The sequence below is a fragment of the Patagioenas fasciata genome, chromosome 30, assembly GCF_037038585.1.
Source record: "Patagioenas fasciata isolate bPatFas1 chromosome 30, bPatFas1.hap1, whole genome shotgun sequence".
Taxonomy (NCBI): Eukaryota; Metazoa; Chordata; class Aves; order Columbiformes; family Columbidae; genus Patagioenas; species Patagioenas fasciata.
The window spans coordinates 176,024-191,284 of record NC_092549.1 but is presented as its reverse complement, the minus strand read 5'-3'; the positions used below and the strand labels follow the sequence as shown (position 1 = coordinate 191,284).

The following is a 15,261-nucleotide window of genomic DNA, read 5'->3' as shown; positions in this document are numbered from 1 at the left end:
TATGCCCACGTTGTCCTGCTGCTACAGCTGTGACAGGCTCAACCACCTCCAGCTACACCCAAAAGATGGGAACACTTCCTAAATTGACCGGAGAGAACATGGGGCTGTGGCCAAGGCAGAAGGGCTGGCACCGCTGCTCTGGTGGCTCACAGGGCAGGACCAACTGCAAAGCAGCATGAAGGTCCTGGGGAGGGAAAGGCACCGTGGCCCAAAATAGGATGTCCCCATGCCTCTGTCCTGCTGTGCTGGTCAAACCTGGAGGAACAGCAGCAAAGGGGCCAAGAGCTGGTCTGCTGTGTTTCCCTTGGGTGTTCAGGTCTTCTTTTGAGCAGGTGAGTCTTGAGGCTGCTGAGAGAAGAGCACAGAGAGTTTGGGTACGTGCACCCACAAGCACAGGCAGGACAGTGAGATGCTGGCTTGCATTGCCCTTTTGCACCAGGATGAGGCCTCTGGAGTAAAGGTTCAGTAGAACACCAGTGACAAGGGGGCATTGTCAAATACAAGGGCATGGGACGGTGAAGAGGGGGTGGTGCTTTCAAATGGGCATTCCCATAGTGTTCAGTCCTGTGAAGTTCCCCTTTCTCTTGTGTCAGCAAAATGTGGAGGTGAGTCTGCAAGGCACCAGAGCCCTGGCTTGCTCTGTTAACAGTTTAATCACTCAGCGTTGATGTGTAAAGTTGGGGAGCAGCAACTCTGGGTTGACTCAAGCCCAACTGGCAATGCCACTCTATCTTGAGGAGGCTGAGGCCAGACCTTCTTGCTCTCTGCAACTGTCTGAAAGGAGGTTGGAGCATGGAGGGGGTTGGTCTCTTCTCCCAAGTAGTAAGAGATAGGATGAGAGGAAGTGGCCTCAAGTTGCACCAAGGAAAGTTCAGACTGGATATTAGGAAAAAATAATTCACAGAGAGGATTGTGAAGCTTTGGAATAGGCTGCCCAGAGCAGTGGTGGAGTCACATCCCTGGAGGTGTTAACAAATGTACAGATGGGGTTCTTAGGGACATGGGTTAGTGGTGGAGTTAGGTTATGGTTGGATTCGATGATCTTGAGGGTCTCTTCCAACCAGAATGATTCTATGATCTCATGTGTGCCAAGCTGCCATGCCACTGGGAATGGCACCCTCTCCTGTGTCCCCAGAGATGAAATACAGCCAGCTTTGAACCCCTGGCAGCAGACTGCAAGCTGGACCTTACGTTTTTTTTGAGCCCGTGCCTGTGTTGAGAGCCCCTGGCAGGCTTAGGAGAAAGAGCCCTCAGAGGGCATAGCAAGGCCGGAACAGGATCACGGCAGAGCCTGGGAGGTGCAGGGGATGGATACCCAGGCTGGTCTTGTGGGTGTGGAAGAGGAGACGCAAGAAGGATGGGGCCATTCTGTGGCCTAGAAAACCGTGAATTTCCTGACTGTGAACTTGCCTGGAGGTAAGGGACGCAATAAGCTGAGAAGGGAGGCTGTAAGCCAACCCTTTGTCTTCTGATCCCAATCTTTAACTATTTTCACTTGGTTTATTTAAAAACCCTTTTCTGAATTTTAAAGTTCTCTTGTTTTGAGATGACCATTTGTAGGGCAGAGGTGTAAGCAGTCCACTTGGAAGGACTCATCCACCCGAGGTAACATTATACAGGCCACAAGGACTGAGGCTTCATGCATTGGGATGAGCCTTTGGCCCAGGTCTGCAAAGCACCCTTGAGCCCTTTGGCCTCAGAGAAGAGGGAGGAGAAGGTTGCAGGGCTGCTAAGTCTCTCACGCACTCCATTTTTACCTTGTGATTATTTTGAGTTGCTTCAGATGACAAAGCAGCCCTTGACAGAAGGAGAAAATTGTGGCCATGCTACCAGCAGCAACATCCGTCTGTCTGGTTTCTCACCCCCCGCAGGGCTGGTACCTGTGTGCTCATTGCCATGAGTCCTCAGCTGTGGGCAGCTCTTGTAGGACAGACTCAGCCCCGCTGTATTTCAAAGTGTCGTCTTTTTCTTCCAGGAAAACCAGAGCCTCTTACTTGCAGACCCAGCATCTGACATCTGGAAGGCCTATGTGGATGACGTGGATGAGATAGTTCTGGATGGATTCTTCACTGCCATTGAGTGCTCACTCAAGTACCTCCTCGAAAACACAGGTAACTGCTGGTTCCTCAGCTCTGGCCGTGATACCATCTTCAGTCTCACCAAAAGGAAGTTTCTGTTTTGTGCTTTGACTTGTGGTGGTCTTTCTACTCTGCCTCTTGCATTGTCTACAGCAAGTGCTGGAGGAGCCTCCAGACTCAGAGGGTAACTCTGTCCCCTGGTCACTGGAGCAAAGCCTTGCTCAAGGGAAGGGACAGAGATGACTGTGCACCATTTGCTGGGATTTGTGAACAGACAAAATTGAGGCATCATTCCAAGTCTGTTCTTGGGCATCAGCCATCTCCTGACCTCCCATGCACAAAGCATCAAGGTGACACAACCTTTCGTTTGTGGAGAGTCTCAAGAGTTGGTTCTGTGGATGAAAGACATGAAAGAAAAACCTCCATCACTGAGGAGTGAGGAGAGGGGTCACCAAAGCAGAGCTCCTGCCTAAGGCTGCCACGGAGGGTCACTCTGCTGAGAGCAGCTGTGTCCAGCTAAAGCACATCTTCAGAACGCTTCCCTCCTGGATGTGGAGGCACACTGAGCTGGAGAATTGCATCCAGTTCCTCACCATCTTGTTAAAAACAAGCACAGAATTTCACATTTGTGGAACCAGTTGGTGTTTTATTTTTTCATGCCTTTCTCCACTAAATTAAAGAGCCTCTTGGTTCCTGTTGTTTTTCTCCTCTTTAAGTACTTATGCGCTGTAATTGTTCAGCTCTCAGACTCCCTTTTGATTAGCTGAAGAGCCTGGTCTCTTTAAGGCTTCCCTCCACAGCATTTTTCCGGTCCTTAAATCACTTGTGTCTCATCTGTTCTCCAGTATCTCCTGTGGGTACCAGAACACCAGCTGGTTTGGCAGCCTCCCCTCTGCGTTGTATGCAGACACAATGTCACTGGACCCAGCGAGTGGGTGTCCCACCTGCCTGGTGTCCCTGTGGGGCATGTGTGTGTCTTGTGGTGGGATGTTAGTGGTGGCTCTAGATCACTTTTCTCCCCTTCAAAAATAACCTGGCACCTCTGTTCTTCCCTACCAGATCCCAAGGCAGGGCTTCCTCCCCTGTTTGAGGTGCAGCTGGATTTGGTGATCCCAGATTTGATATTTCAACCCTCCTTGGACCCTGGCACAAACGATGGCTTCTGCGATGTGGTGGAAGGTCTTCTCAACGACATCTACCGGATCTCATCGCTGGTGCCCAGGCTGGCTGAGCACAGCGGCTTCCTCCACTACCGGGTCCGTGGCTGTGGAGCTCCCTCACGCTGTGTGGCAGTGAGGAGGTGCCACGCTGCCCCCGCATCACTGCGAGCTCCTCTCCTCTTCTCTCCAGGCTGACATGGAGGACATGGCTGACCTGGCCGACATGCGCCATGAGCTGATGGGGCGTGTGCAGGCCGTGATGGCGGCCTGCTGTGATTACCGCAGTGCCTTCGACCACTACTCCTACCTGTACGGGGAGGACAGAAAGGAGTTCTTCCGCCAGTTCCTCCTCTACGGGCACATTCTCACTGCGGCAGAAATCGAGGCCCATGCAGAGAACGGGGTCCCTGAGTCACCTCCCACGCTGCAGCAGTTCCGAGAGCAGATTGACTCCTACGAGAAGATCTATGAGGAGGTGAATCGCATCGAGCCCATCAGCATTTTCCAGAGTTGGATGAAAGTTGATGCTCGGCCTTTCAAAGCGTCTCTGCTGAATGTGATTAAACGGTGGAGCTTGGTGTACGGTGGAGCTTGGTGTTCAAGCAGCATCTCATGGACCACGTCATGCACAGGTAGGAACCGTTCTACCTCTTCTTCCCAGAACCAAAGTGGGTTTCTCTTGTGTTGGCTGGGCTTTATCATTTCACACTGATAAGCAAAAGGCTAATACAGGAGCGAGAGGAGGGGGCACACACCCCCTGCCAGCTCCATCGCATCTCTGCTAACTTTCATCCCCTCGTCTCTGCTGGGAGCAGCTGGTCCAGCTGAGTGTGTAAAGTGCAAACAGTTCCACGAACTCGGTACCATCGACATCCTGCGAGCTGATGCTCCTACGACCTACTGTGTGGTGTTGGACAGGATGTCTGTTTGTCTGTTCATCCTGGTCCAACTAATCTAATCTCTTCTAGGGCTCTATGCTTATTTTGTTGAATTTGCCATCAGTAAAGCTGCATTAATGCCATGAGATACTTGCTCCGTTTCTAAATGCAGTGCTCTTTTGAGTGCACTCTTTGTAAAAAAAGTAATTTGGGTTGCCTGGCATGAGCAGTCATGGGGAGGCAGTTTCAAGGTTACAAAAAGGAGGAGCTTTGGATGTAAGTTTTGAATTAACATGTGTTCCCTGCTCTGAATAGCTGCTCAGCCGCCTGGTCTCTGCAGGATGATGTGTTAGGTGATTTATTTGAGTAGTAGCAGCTGAAGGATGCCACAGGGCTTGGATGCTTACGAAGAAATATTTACAGACATATGTACTAGTGAAGGCTGCTGCGTGTGGTGGCTGCTGTGATCTCTTGTGTTCTTTTCAGCACGATAATTCCTGTGCAAAGAGGTTTTTGCATAGGTTAGAACAGGCATTTAGGAGTTCTTATTAAGAGCTCCTGACTCAGCAGTTTAGTCTTTAATAGGTGAAGTGTTTAGGGCTATGTTTTGGTCCAGCAGCATCCACAGAATTTAAGCGGGCACTTCAAAAGTAAGCGTTTTGAGAAGGGAAGAATGGAAAGGACCAAAGATCCAGGAGCCCATCAAGCTCTGCTAACAGTGTCCAGCAGCTGGTGAGATCAAGAAGCAGGTAGGGAAACTTCCCCCAAATAGTCTCCTTGTCTCTAACCATTCATACCTGAGGACTTTGAGAGTCATGGGTTGTACCTTTGTATCTAAAGACCTGGATGGATTTTTTTTTCTCCCACAAATGTTCGGTTGCTTTTCTGAACCGCTGTGAATTTTTAACATCTGCATCCTTCTGCAGCAGAGACTTACCCTCTGAAATAAGGCAGCGTGCGAAGAAGAATCCCTGTTTGTTGTAGCTTTACAACCTACCAGGTTCATTTGTTGAATTCTTGTATTGGAAGAGATGACATGAAAACTGTCCTTTCAAATTCACTCTCTTCAGACCACAGACCCGAGCTCACAGGTCTCCCTTATAGAATCATAGGATAGAGTCATAGAATCTGTTTGGTTGGAAGAGACCATCAAGATCACAGAGTCCAACCATAACCTAACTCTGGCACTACCCCATGTCCCTGAGAACCTCATCTATATGTCTATCCAACCCCTCCAGGGATGGTGACTCCACCACTGCCCAGGGCAGCCTGTTCCAAGGCCCGACAGCCATTTCTGTGAATAATTTTTTTCCTAATACCCAATCTGAACCTCCCCTGGAGAAATTTGAGGCCATTTTATCTTATCACTTGCTACCTGAGAGAAGAGACCAACCCCCTCCATGCTCCAACCTCCTTTCAGACAGTTGCAGAGATCAGGTCTCCCCTCATCTCCTGTTCTCCAGGCTGAACAGCCCCAGCTCCCTCAGCTGCTCCTCGTAAGACTTGTGCTCCTCAAATGCCTTTTCTCCAACCTGTGAAGTCCCAACCCATTTATCCGTTCCTCACAGGAAGCTGTACCACATCTATGGATCCCTGTGAGCATGAACTGTGGTTCTGATGCCCTCAGCATGTTGCCATGTGATGGGCAGAGTTAGCCAGGCCTTTCCCTCTCCGTGCCAGTCCAGCTGCCTGGATGATTCCGGTAGGAACTGCTCTCATTTGGTGCTTTCCTGTTTTGTGTTCTACAGCTTGTCTGACCTGGACGAGTTCATAAAAACTGCTGACAAAGGTTTGAGCAAAAAGGTTGAAAAAGGCGATTATGATGGTTTGGTGGAGATCATGGGGCATCTCCTGGCCGTTAAGGAAAGGCACAGTGTCACCGATGCCATGTTCGAGCCCCTGAAGCAAACCGTCGAACTGCTGAAGACGTATGAGCAAGAGCTGCCGGAGGAAGTCTATAAGCAACTGGAGGTGGGTGAAAAGCTGCGGTGGACACGGCGGTTTGCCAAGTAGCCAGCGTCAAAGAGTATGAGCTTAAGAGCATTGCAGGAATATTTAAAGCCCCACTCCCTGTCATTAGAGGGCCTCAGTGGATAGTATTTTACTATTGTGGGATGTGCCTTAATAGCTCTAAATTTTGGAGTTATATTGAGGTTTTTCTTTTAAAGCAGAGATTAAGCCTTTTGCTATGTATGAAAAACATAGAATTGCCTGCTCCAACTCTCAGCGATTACTCTTGAAAAAAATTAATGCATTTTCAAATACATCTGTTAATTAGTTTGAATTATAATTATTTTTAAATAAGCCAGTTCTTGGCAACTGTGGAGATGGGAAGGATAATGTTGGCAGAGGAGTCGCCTTCTCATAGGACTTCAGTCCTCCACTAGGTCTATAACACCCAATCTGCTTGACCCAAAGGACATCACTGGGAGCACGTTATGAAAGTATTTCAGCACCTTTCCACATCTGGCCCTGATGAATCAATTTTTCTTTGGGGAATTCTTCTCATTTCTGGACAGGGGACCATGAGGTGAAGGTTGGAAAAGCCTGTGGGATGCCCAGCCAGCCTTGGGGAACTGGCAGCAGTCACCGTGTTACGGTGGAGGAGCGTGTGGCTACGTACTGATGGATACCCCTTAGTCACGGGGCGTTGTGTGCAGAGGGCTCTGTGTAGGACACCAGGTTTAAGGCAGAGCTTTTTGGGGAGAAGTTCCTCCCTCTGCTGCAGGCTTGGATGGGACCTGAGCGGGGTTTAGCAATCCCCCAGTTTTCTGCTGGTGCAGCCATGATCCACGGATGGTTGTATCACCAAATCTGACACGGGTAAGGGTCCTAAAGATAACTGGATTCCTACAGACACCCTGAAAAACAGAAGAGCTGCATTAAATGAATGTTTTGGCTGCTACAGCAGCTTCAGTTCAGCATAAAAAATGGTGCTATGGGGAACCCAGCTCTGCTGATTCCTCTGCCCAAGAGCTGCTTGCTTGGTGCCTGTTTGTGCGTGTAGATTTGAACAACTGATTTATTTTTCTGACAGAAGAAATGAGGTATGCAGGGCAGCCATTCAGATGGAGGAGATAACAAAACAGTTTCGTTCTTTCTGGCAAGTGACAGCAACACATAGTTGAATAATTCATTCACTGCTGTACACAGTAGGAAAACCAAAGTAAGTTCCTCCAGGTACCGCTCCCTCCATGGCCATGAAGATGGATGGGCTGGAGCTGATAGTTTGTATGAGAAGGACAAGGAAGCAGCTCCATGTGTGCCCTGCTATGGTCATGGATAGTGATTTCTACAGAGACTGGAACATGAAGTGCCAGAAAGAGACCCCTCAGGAGGGACTGGCCCTGCTCTGGCCGCCTCTGCTGCCTCCAGGTTATTTCGCTTCTTTGCATAGTGTTGGTGCATCTCCATTAGTCTTCTCAACTATGTGCACTGGGATGAAAAGAAGCCCAAAGTCTTTCCTGTAGGCTGGCACAGTACCTGGGGAAGTGGGAGAGCAAAGCTGTGGGACTTGAGGACAGCAGAGCCCTGGCTGGTGTCACTGTCTGGGGTGAGGATTTGGCTCGAGAAGTCTAGTGAGAAGAGAAGAAATCAAATCTCTTTCTAAATAAAATCCCAGGTGCAAAGGGTGGATTGTTAGCAGTGCTGTGCACCAGCAGCTTGGATGCAGTCCTGAGAAAGAAACTGTCTTATTTAGTACTAATATTATACAGGCAGGCTGGAGGGATTTGCCCCAGAAAGCTCTGTAGAAGTCCTTCTGGCATAATATCTTCTGCTCTAAGAGCTGGCTGGAAATTTCCCAGGCTCTGTTTCTTAATTAGCTCTGGGAAGCCGGACGATGTGATGAACTTGCATCCTCAGCCCACCCTCCTGCCTCCAGCCAGCTCTGGGTCCCGCTGGGCTCGGTGTCAGGAGAACTGTGCTCTCTCAACCACCGAGCCATCCTGGGAGCCCAGGATCTGGTCTGGGACCCTTCTTCTGAAGTTATTTAACATGTTTTTGCAATCAGAGCAGTCAGTTTTAAAGTCTCAGTCTTCATTCGTCTTCAAAATTGTGGATAACTGATAAGTTTTATCCCAAATTGTGTTTAGCTTTTGCATCACAACAAAACTTCCTTGCAGTTTTAGGCATGGAATCTGTTGCTTTTCCTGTTCTGTGATTGTCCATAAACAGATCAGTCACATCTTATATCAAATAGCAAATACTGCCTACCGTCATTTAAATTTTGCTTGCAGGAGCTGCCAGAAAAATGGAACAATATAAAGAAGCTGGCGATAGCTGTGAAGCAGCATGTGGCTCCTCTGCAGGCGAACGAAATGACAGTTGTGCGCAAGAGCTGTGCGGCGTTTGATGTTGAGCAACACAGATTCAGAGAGCGATTTCGGAAAGAAGCACCATTCAGGTACAGTGAAATTATAACATCAGAGAAGCCCTGAGGAAGAAAAGCTTCATGGGATCATCTCGGAGTGTCCTGAGGATGTGTTCTTGAACCCTTGCGTACATTTCCTACCTGCTCACGGTGTTGTATCTGTTATGCCCTGGGTGTTTTGTCCCTGCAAACACTGTAAGGTGTTAGCAAGAGATTCAATCTGGATGCTGAGTGCACAATATTGCTTAAAGGGGTTGTCAGCAGTGCCATGTGGCTGCACCATCAATGGGTACTATAGATGTATCATGTCTGCTTTGTGTCTCAGAGGCACCATTTGTTTTATGTTTTCTTTAGAAGTTGTTACAATATCACTTATGAAGAATAAACGTTTCTTTCTAGGTTTGACACCAAAAAGCCTTATCAACTGCTGGATACAAAGCACATTGAGATTAAACAAATGGAGTCAGCCATGACCTCGATTTATGAATCAGCTGGTCTGTTTGAAGTCATAGTGCCAGACTATAAACAACTGAAGCAGTGCCGAAAGGAGCTGTGTCTTCTCAAAGAGCTCTGGGATATGATCTCCCTTGTGGGCACTTGCCTTGATGACTGGCAGACCACCAAATGGGCGGATATTAACGTGGAAAACATGGATCTGGAGTGTAAAAAGTTTGCAAGAGAGATTCGGAATTTGGATAAGGAGGTGAGGGCGTGGGATGCTTTCACTGGGCTGGACAGCAAGGTGAAGAACATGCTGACGGCCCTGAAAGCTGTGGCAGAACTTCAAAATCCCGCCATTAGGGAAAGGCACTGGAATCAGCTGATGCAGGTGACGGGTGTGAGGTTTGTGATGGACTCGGACACCACGCTGGCTGACCTCCTGAAGCTCAACCTCCATAACTTTGAGGATGAGGTTCGTGGCATTGTGGACAAAGCGGTACGAGAAATGAGTATGGAGAAAGTCCTGAAGGAGCTAAAAATGACTTGGAGCACCATGGAGTTTCAGTATGAGCCTCACCCCCGGACGAACATCCCGTTGCTGAAGTCAGACGAGGAACTCATAGAAACTTTAGAAGACAACCAGGTGCAGCTGCAGAATTTAATGACATCCAAATGTATTGCTTTCTTCTTGGAGGAAGTGTCCATATGGCAGAGGAAGCTGTCCACAACAGATTCCGTCATTTCTCTCTGGTTCGAAGTGCAGCGTACGCGGTCTCACTTGGAGAGCATATTCATAGGCTCAGAAGATATACGGGCACAGCTTCCTAAGGTATGAAATCCCAAATCCTATTTTTCCTGTGTGGAAAGCGTTGAAGAAGAGCCTCCATTACACAGAAGAAGGTTGTCTATATTGCCGTGTTCCCCCAAGCAGGACTGTTCTCTTGCTGCATTGCTTTCTTGGAGGCTCCCTTAATGCTACAGCAGTTTCCCCAGTGTTGCCCCAGGATGTTTTTGTACTGTTGGTTGTGCCTGAACCCTGCTGAGAAACTGTTTTTCCTCCCCTCCACCATTGCACAGCAGATGCAGAGTTCCTGGAGGCTGAGCAGGAGGCTGCTGGCTTCCTTCAGTGATACAGGCATGTTCCCTCTTTCCTTGGAGGGGAGAAGACGGAGATAATTACTCAGATGGTGCAAATTGTCAAATCAGAGCTGGACCAGGCAGCTTTGCAGTATCCGCTTCCCTGCCTCCAGTGCTGGTGCAGCAGGAGAGCAGCTCTTCTCCCACTTCAGCTTCAGAAAATTGAGCAGAGTTGTCATTGATGCCCTCCTCAGGGTTGTGACCTCCTCAGGGCTGTCTTTGAGTCCAGCTTCCAGTCTTATTCCCTATTCTCTTGATTATTTAGAAAATCTTCCAAGCTTGTTCCTGGCCCCGCTGGACCACTCGCAGCCCTGTGGAGGAACCTGCCTTTCACTCACGAGTGACCCACAGTTGGCTGTGTGACCCCCGTCCCTGTTCACGAGCAGCATCGCTGACAGCACCACTGTGGGACGAACACCCACGAGGGGATGTGCGCAGCCCATTGACCCCTGGACAACACACTGTTCTGTCTCCAACCCTGCACTCTGCTCTGCTTGGACTGTTCCTCCATCTGCTTCAGAGAGCACGCTGTGCTGAGTGTCCTGGGGGCAGTTTTTGGCCCCTCACACCAAGAAAGCCCTTGTGGTGCTGGAGCAAGTTGAGAGAAGGGAATGGAGCTGGTGAGGGGCTGGAGCACAAGTGTGATGGGAGCGGCTGAGGGACCTGGGGGGTTCAGCTGGAGAACAGGAGCTGAGGGGAGACCTTCTGATCTCTGCACTGCCTGAAGGGAGCTTGGAGCCAGGGGGGGTCGGGCTCTGCTCCCCAGGAACAAGCGCCAGGAGCAGAGGAAATGGCCTCAAGTTGCGCCAGGGGAGGCTGAGGTTGGATCTGGGGAACAATTTCTTCCCCAAAGGGCTGCGGGGCATTGGAACAGGCTGCCCAGGGCAGTGCTGGAGTCACCATCCCTGGAAGATGTATAGATGAGGAACATGGTTTAGTACTAGATTTAGGTTATGGTTGGACTCAGTGATCTCAATGGTCTCCTCCAGCTAAATGATTCTATGATTCTGGGCACACCTCGCTCACTGGGCAATATATACAGGTGCTGATAACCAGTGCCCTGAGGCTGTACCATGTGCCAGCAAGCTCTTAATATCCAGGAGCTATCTAATGTCATGTATGAAATTGCATCATGATTTACATTTGCATCCTGCTGGGCAGCTGTCTGCATCTCAGTAGCTGTCTGGCAGTGGTATGAACCATAGAACCATAGGATGTCCTGACTTGGAAGGACCCATCAGGATTGTCAAGTCCAACTCCTGTCCCTGCACAGGACACCCCACAATTCACCCCATGTGTCTGAGGACGTTGCCCAGTCTCTCCTTGAACACTGTCAGGTTGGGGCTGTGACCCCTCCCTGGGAGCCTGTTCAGTGTCCAGCACCTCTGGGTGAAGAACCTTTTCCTCATGTCCCACTGACCCTCCCTGGCACATCTTCTGCCATTCCCTGGGTTCTGTCACTGTCACAGAGAAGAGCTCAGCCCTGCCCCTCCTGCTCCTGCTGAGGAACCTGCAGCCCCATGAGCTCTGCCCTCAGTCTCCTCTGCTCCAGCTGAGCAAACCCAGGGACTTCAGCCGCTCCTCATACGGTTTCCCCTCCGAACCCTTCGCCAAGTTCATGTCCCTCCTCTGGACACCCTCCAGTAGCTTTATCTCCTTTTCTCCTGTGTCCCCAGCCCTGCACACAGTGAATGCTGCAGGTGAGGCCGCCCCAGCACAGAGCAGAGCGGGACAATCCCCTCCCTGCCCGGCTGGCCGTGCTGTGCTGGATGCACCAGGACACGGGGCCCTCTTGGCTCCAGGGACACAGGTGGCTCAGTCAGCAGCTTCTCTTCCGTAAAAGAAAGACTGAAGCTCAGAGTCTCTGTAGCTGAGCACCCTCAGGATGCATCCAGGGCTGGGGGGATGTGCTGACAGGCTGTGGGATGCTCACCTGGAGCTGGATCTGTGGCGTGAGTGTAGGGAGGGCTCAACCTTCCAGATGGAGCCTTGCTCCTGGGGCTGAACACAGGGTAGCGTGGAAGTGTTACCTGGACTGCTTGGAACACTTGTTCAGTGTCCCGCCTCACTTAGGAGGCCTGACCTGGGAAGAAGGGAGGAGCAGAGATGTTTTGAACATAGCTTGCTTTATTCTTCAGTGTTTAGCTCCAGAAATTCAGAGTCCCTGTTAGATATGGAGCATAATTGTTGATGTGGGCCTCCGGTGCTGACGTGGGGTTTCCATACCCTCATTGAAGGCAAGGAAGGGCTCTCCTCTACAAGAGTCATCATACCCGTTTTGTGGATGGGTGTTGGGATTCCTGTGCTGTAGCAGGAGGGGAGGAGTGCACTCACATGAGGCTGGGAGCCTTTCCACGGTGTGGGAGCATCTCCTGCTGCTGCAGCCAGGGAAACTTGGTACTTCACCTGGACATGGGAGAGAGAGATTTATGAGGTTTTCCAAGGGGAATTAAATCCCATGAAAATGGTTGGTCCTAGACATTGCCTCCTGCATGGAGCACTTTATCCACAACCCCTTTGGGATACAGTGACAAGAAGGCAAGTGCCTGTTTGCAGACTAGTTTCAGGCAAGTCAGTGGAAGAGCCATTCTGGAATGGTGGAGGGGTCCCTGTCTGCACTGGACAGAAGGTTTTCCCCTCAACCCAAAGACAGCACCCAGAGGATGGAGACCTTTAGCACAAAATCCATGTTTTACCATGAACATGTTTGTGTTGCTTTTTAGGACTCCAAACGCTTTGAAGGGATTGATGTGGACTTTAAAGAACTGGCCTATGAAACTCAGAAAACCCCAAATGTGGTTGAGGCCACCAATAAACCAGGTCTGTCCCAACAACTGGAGGACATTCAGAGTAGGTAGGTACAACTTCAGTCCCAGGATTTTGTCAGAGACTGGGATCAGCTCTAATAAGTTGGTTTAACCTGTGCTCCAAGGCTTTCCTTCTGGACTGTGCGTTCTTTGCATTCACGCATTGAGTCTTTTTATTCATGATCCATCACCCTGAAGCCCCCAAGGTGGATTCTGGCTTTGCGTATGTGCAAACTCTTATCTTGAATATTGATTTGCACACATACAAAGCTAGGCACTCAGTTGGTTTTAATAACATGTGGCCTCACTGCCACCCCAAATTTGGTGTCTTAAATATCTATTTAGCAGTCCAAGCAGGGATATCTGCAGCAGAGCTGATCCCATGTGCTTTAATTAACAAAATTATCTTTGTGTGTGTACCCTTCACAGATGGTATAACTAAACTCCCTGAGAAAGACCTTAATGTCCAGAGATGGATACAGTTCTCACCTAACATATGAGCTGCTCTACCTGGAACACACCTAACAAGTTAACGTGATAGCTGTTGTGTCAGTAATAACTATCCATTTAAAATAGAGATCTAATTTTACTTCCTAAACAGATAAGGCCCGTGTTCCCCACAGAGGACTAACTGCATGTTATTTATGAACTTTGAAAGCTCAGCAGCAGTTTAACATGTAAACACTGAGAGATTCATTTTAGAACGGAGCAAACAAGTTTCTTTTCAGGCTTCACAAGCACAAAAAGCTGAGTAGGTTTGAATCAGACTTTAAAATGTGCTCATTAGAATAAAAGCAGTTTTGGAAACTTTCATCCTAGTGTGAAATCACCTGTGGCAGTTGAGAGCTTGTCTAAAACAGTAAGTCAGACTGCAAAGCCTTTCTAGCCTCTTCTTCCACCTGTGTTTCTGCTTTTTGGTGAGGATTCTCTGACTCTTTGTCTGTTTGACCCTTGGGAGTGGAGAGAGATCTATGAGTTACTATGTGCTTTGTTATCTATTTGGAAAATGCTGTAAAGGACCAGCCTGCAGGCTCAGCTCATGTCTGGCATTTCCCCATGGGAGGGGAGAATCTGCTCGATAACCCAAACTGTAGCACGACACATTAAAGGATATTCACCCGCCTGTCCTGGGCTCTATTTTTCTGCTCTTCTCCCCAGGTTGTCCCTGTGTGAGAAGGCTTTGGCTGAATATTTGGACATGAAAAGATTGGCCTTTCCCAGATTTTACTTTGTTTCTTCAGCAGATTTATTGGATATTCTTTCCAATGGCACCAACCCACAGCTGGTAAGCCTTGCACTATGTCACCTTCACATTTTCCAGCTGTCAGTAATGTCAGGGTGGAAGATGCTGTCTAGGGACTCAGCTGTAGCTTATCCTCTCTTGAGTGCCTTTTCTCCCACCCTCACTTGGATTAACAATAACTCTTTCACTGCTGGCCTTCATCTGTCGTCTCTGAAAGGCAATGCGCACACTGTATGTTGTCCCATCTGTCCCTGGTGATGCTTGCAGATGGTTCTGAAAGCACTGCACAGAGCAGAGCTATGTTCTTGATACCATAAAAACAGTGGGTTTGTTTCTGCTGGGATACAGTGAGGTTGGGGGAAACCATTTCTTGAGGATCTCAGCCAAAACTTGTTGCTGAGCTTGGTTCCCCAAGCTGGGATGCCAGCAAACAGCATCTGTTGTTGAAAGAGCCACAGACCGATCATTCAAATGTGACAGTGTTGACAACCGAGGGCTTGGAGACGTCTCTGTTTTTAGGCAGAGGAGACATCTGCTAGTCAGCCACTTCTTCCTTCCCCATGCAAAGGTCTTTGGGATGGCCTGTTTACAGGGGAAGAGCAGAACACAGCCTGGAAGAGGTAAGACAGCTGGTGGTCAGACAGTGGCTGTGGCCAAGGCAGGACTTCCTTGGGTTGCCACCCACCCCTGCACAGCTCTGCTTGGCCTTGTTTGGGACGCATCTTTTATTCAGAGGTTGGTGCATAAAACCAGTCAAAACGTTCACAGCAAAAGGCGAGTGTTGGATGATGAACAAAGTCCTAATTCTGTCTTTTGGTAGCGAGTATTTTCACTTTCTTCAGGCTTTCCACCATTTTCAGTATTGATGTGAGCACAGGAATGGAGCAGGTTTGCATGTGTATTTGGAAATGCTGTTGTTTACCTCTAACCTTTAACGCTGCTTCTATCTGTGTCTGCTGCTGGGTGATTTCAGCCCACAGAGTATCATAAATACATAGTTGATTGATATTTAAAATGAAGAGGAAAAAAAAAACACAGGAAGCAAAGATACTGTGTTGAAATGCTCTATTGAGTAAGAAGAAATTCCTGGTGTTTTCTGTTATTCAAAAGTATTTGCAGTAAAATCAAAGTAAATGTCAAGCAGT

At 48.9% G+C, this 15,261-nt stretch overlaps 1 pseudogene; it reads left to right on the top strand.

The window, feature by feature from the left end:
• The window catches only part of LOC136112661 (dynein axonemal heavy chain 9-like), a 52,893-nt pseudogene that overhangs the window by 19,507 nt on the left and 18,125 nt on the right, over nt 1–15,261 (top strand).